Source organism: Chionomys nivalis, chromosome X, assembly GCF_950005125.1.
Source record: "Chionomys nivalis chromosome X, mChiNiv1.1, whole genome shotgun sequence".
Lineage (NCBI taxonomy): Eukaryota > Metazoa > Chordata > Mammalia > Rodentia > Cricetidae > Chionomys > Chionomys nivalis.
The window spans coordinates 99,305,439-99,310,410 of NC_080112.1; the positions used below are offsets into that span (position 1 = coordinate 99,305,439).

Here is a 4,972-nt window from a genome sequence, read left to right on the forward strand (position 1 = left end):
TGAACACCCTACATACTATAGATGAAAACCAAATTATCCAAAGAACCCACATCTATTTATATCCAAGCAACTTATTATAGATTAACAAAATGTAAGCAAGCAAAGTATTTTTCTCATACCGGCAGGCTGCGTTTTGTAGTCACAGAGAAAGGACCAATCATTTTATTATTTACCTCAAAAGACAATCTTATAAGAAATCTTAGAAGAATCAGAAATCAAAACTTTTATATATGAAAAACAACCAGTCATTTCTAAATCCTCTGGGTGCATAACCATTTGTCAACCGTTCTTTATATCGGAAAGTTGAGGGGAGAAATGTGTTCAAGGAATCATCATCATGGGTCATCAATTGATTCTAGCAGGAAAACCTATAATAATTAGGCTGCTTTATTCTTGGTCCTTGACCTTGATGAGTCCCTCACTCAACTATGTGCCTTTCTAAACTTTAGATTGTTTCCCAAGGTTTTTTGCCTCAAAGCTACCAGCAAAGGCATACTAATCTAACCTTAAGTCAGATTTTAAAGCTTTGTTTCAGCTGTGATGCACACTGAAACCTGTGAAGACATCTCCCAACGTTAAGATGAGAAGAACTTGAGGTAGCTGAACTTCTGGGACTCAGTCTTTTTTCTTTTCTTTTCTTTTCTTTTCTTTTTTAATCATTAATCTAAACCACAGTCTGTATGGCTCCCCGAGAGAAACAAACTAGCAGTGTGACATTTCCTTGTTCTATTTTTCTATCCTCTGTGGCTCCTGTTTTATCAGGGGTGGGGGAAAACACTTTAAACAGTACAGATTAAGAGGAAATCATCTTCATAATAATCCACAGGTAAAAATGCCCAGTAGAAGAGGATATTTCCATGAGATAATCATACTACATTAAAGGCAGTGGGAATCTCCCCACACTCATTCACCCTATGACAGATACTAGAGAAAAATGACAACAGCAAAAGACATTCTGGGACTGAAACTGTTGGGGCCTTTCCTATCCAAGATTCACCCATCAGTGTCTTGCATGCTGGTGGGCCAGTCCCCTGAAGTCAATTGCCACCTGCTGCTCCTCCGACATGGCCATCAGCAAGAGCTCAGTTTCTTCTCCCTATTGGAGAGACTCTGGATCTCTTGTGTTTGGGCTGCCACTGAGTGGATTTTTTTTTTTTTTTACAGATTCATCTTTTTATTAGCCATGGTATCAAAACGCCTAGTCAAAAAGACCAAAGCCTATGACGTCATCAGACTCCTCGGATTCTTCCTTCTTTGCTTCCACCGTCTTCTCCTCAGCTGGGGCAGCAGCAGTGGAGGGGGCAGGACTGCCTGCTGGTGCGGCTCCAGTTGCTAGAGCAGGCCCACCAGCCCCTACATTGCAGATGAGGCTCCCAATGTTTGTAAACAAGCCAGGCCAGAAAGGTGTCAACATTGACACCAGCTGCTTTAATGAGGGCATTGATCTTATCATCCGTGACCAGCACTTCGTCGTCGTCCTGGAGGATGAGGGCGGAGTAGATGCAGGAGAGCTCAGAGACGGAGGCCATGTTGCGGACTGCCTGCACGGTGCTAGTCGCCGGACGAAGTGAGGGTCTCACCCCAACGCGTGGCCTTAGCGTCCTCGAAAGGACCGAGCACCTTGGCAGCAGCAGAGGAAAAGCCTGTGTGGAAACTTTGAAGAAATTCTGGCTGATAGCATTAAGTTGTTTCTCTGTCTCCCTGCCATGATTATTTGGATCTTCTTTCTTAAATAGCTTGGCCCTAAGTTTTGAAAAAGAAAGCAGATAATATTCTGTGAATAATACATGAAACAGTGGAGAGTGGGGGCACTGCCAGTCCTGTTTCCTAAATGTCATGTATGTATTAAACACATTTCACTCGTCATTGGTGTCATACATTTGGTTTATTGGCCATCTGCTTTCCTACTTTTTTCCACCATAGTCATTGATATGTCCATACTACAAGATATGGCCCCATCTGGGAAGACCTCCACCAACACAACAAAATAGCTTCCTTTTTAAGACTTCCCACACATCCTCCCCACCCACTCTCTGATATTCAGTGTCCAGGATGCAGATGCTTATACCAATTTTCCTGAATCATGCTCTGAGCTCAGAGGCAGGCTGTTGCCTAGCAACGGCGGCTCTGAGCCAAATAGAGCCCCTGGAAAACAGAGTGACCCCATGTGATGCATGCAAGTGCTGTTAGAAAAAGTGGATAAAATCATATTTCTAAGTCAGCTCCTAAAGCAGCCCACTTCCTCCTCTCACCAAGGCTCGCTGCCCCATGCACTCAACCCTGTGTTCTTAAAACTGTGCTCTGGAGAAAGTACCCCATTTGCTGATCCCTGCATACACTTTCCAATCACCTCAGGGTCTCCTTCACAGAAAAGGGGGGATTCGAACAGGACTCCCCACAGATATGCATGTTTGTCCATCAGGTTTCAACCACCGAGTTTGTCCTATGATTCATAGCTTTCACGCTGGAGGGACACTGACAAAATGGTCTGTTCCTTCCTGGCTTCATCTTGCTATTCAGTAATTATCTCAAGTGACATTTCCAAGAAGTAATTATATTGTCAACCCATTGATCCTGCTTGCTTTTTACTGTTATTTTTTTTCTCAAAGTATAAGGAGAAATAAATCACTTGGAACACAGAGGAAAATAGGATGAGAAAGCACATTAAATACCAGGAATGGTAGTATCTTGCCTGTATAGACTTGTATAATTAGAAGTTGTGTAATTACTTTTGTCCTCTTCCTCAGACCATCCCATAGCTCACTACACCTAGACATGACACTGACTGCAAATGCATAGTGGAGATATGGACTTATTCACGCTTGCTGTTACCTGGTCATGTATTCTTTCTGTAGGTAGAATATCATGTTAATGTCAGAGAGTGAAGGAGGCAGAATAGGAGGGAGAAATTCATATTTTCTAGGAGCTACTATAAGTCACAGACAATTTTTTATTTGTAGAATTTTTTTATTAAAGTCCTCAAAGGGATACTCTGAGACAGCCATCTTTGTTTCCTTTCTACAGGTGGGCAAATGATCAAGCTCAGACTGATAGGAAATTCTAAGTAGGTATCAAATGGATCTCAAGGCCACTCTGAATATAGTGTTCACTAACCAGTTTGGGAGAAACATTTTTGATTACACACACATACACACCACATATGTTGTGGGAGCTGCAGGCTGCGTTCCTGCCACCCAGCTCCCGGCAGCCTGGCTAGCTAATTCCCCCAAATAACAACACACAAACTGTATTCTTTTAAACACTGCTTGGCCCATTATATCTAGCCTCTTCTTGGCTAATTCTCACATATTAATTTAGCCCATTTGTAATAATCTGCATAGCACCACTAGGTGCGCTTACCGGGGAAAATTCAGCATGTCTGACCTGGCTGCTGGCTGCATCACGTCTGGCTCTGAGAGGAGCTGCCCTGCATCTGAGCTCACTTCCTCTTCCTCCCAGCATTCTGTTCTGTTTACTCCGCCTATCTAAATTCTGCCCTATCAGATGGTCCAAGGCAGTTTCTTTATTGGCCAATGAAATCCCACATCACACACACACACAAATTTCTATTTACATTATGCATTTTTTAAATCAATTGATTTATTTATTTTGGTTTTTCGAGACAGGGATTCTTTGTAGCTTTGGAGCCTGTCCTGGAACTAGCTCTCGTAGACCATTATGCATTTTGTTTATTTTTAAGACTATATTTGAATTCCAACCTTTCTTCTTTCCCCTTTCTTTTTCAACCAAATGTTATTATGTGCATATATGTATTTGTGTATGCATAAATATTCCCAAATATAACCTGATGAGCACATATAATGTTACTTGTATATGTGTTTTCAGAGCTGTTTGGCACTGAACAACAAATATTTGTTTTCGTTTGTTTTTATTGAACTACATATTTTTCTCCACACCCTCCCTTCCTCTCCCCTCTCCTTCTACCATCTCCCATGGTCTCCAGGCTCCCAATTTACTCAGGAGATCTTGTCTTTTTCTACTTCCCATGTAGATTAGATCTATGTATGTCTCTCTTAGGGTCCTCATTGTTGTGTAGGTTCTCTGGGATTGTGATTTATAGGCTGGTTTTCTTTGCTTTATGTCTAAAAGCCACTTAAGAGTGAGTACATATGTTATTTGTCTTTCTGAGTCTGGATTACCTCACTCAATATGATGTTTTCTAGCTCCATCCGTTTGTCTGCAAATTTCAAGCTATTGTTATTTTTTTCTGCTGTGTAGTACTCCATTGTGTAAATGTACCACATTTTCCTTATCCATTCTTCGGTCAAGGGGCATTTAGGTTGTTTCCAGGTTCTGGCTATGACAAAAAACGCTGCTATGAATATAGTTGAGCACATGTCCTTGTGGCATAATTGAGCATCCTTTGGATATATACCCAACAGTGGTATTACTGGGTCTTGAGGTAGGTTGTTTCCTAATTTTCTAAGAAATCACCATATCTAAAGGGGCTGTACCAGTTTGCACTCCCACCAGAAATGCAGGAGTGTTCCTCTCCAGCATAAGTTGTCATCAGTGTTTTTGATCTTGGCCATTCTTACAGGTGTAAGATGGAATCTCAGAGTTGTTTGATTTGCATTTCTCTGATGAATAAAGATGTTGAGTATTTCCTTAAGTATCTTTGAGCCATTTTAGATTCCTCTGTTGAGAGTTCTCTGTTTAAGTCTGCACTCCATTTTTTATTTGATTATTTGTTCTTTTGATGACCAATTTCTTGAGTTCTTTGTATATTTTGGAGATCAGTCCTCTGTCCAATGTGGGGTTGGTGAAGATCTTTTCCCATTCTGTAAGCTGCTGTTTTGTCTTGTTGACCATGTCCTTTGCTTTACAGAAGCTTTTCAGTTTCAGGAGGTCCCATTTATTAATTGTTTCTCTCAATGTCTGTGCTACTGGGGTTATATTTAGGAAGTAGTCTCCTATGTGTGCTTCCCATTTTCTCTTCTATGAGGTTCAG

The 4,972-nt window shown here is 41.3% G+C and overlaps 1 pseudogene; it reads right to left on the reverse strand.

Annotated features, from left to right (window-relative positions):
* Window positions 1-1,198: 1,198 nt before the first annotated feature.
* Window positions 1,199-1,529, reverse strand: LOC130868203 (60S acidic ribosomal protein P1-like; annotated as a pseudogene).
* Window positions 1,530-4,972: the final 3,443 nt, after the last annotated feature.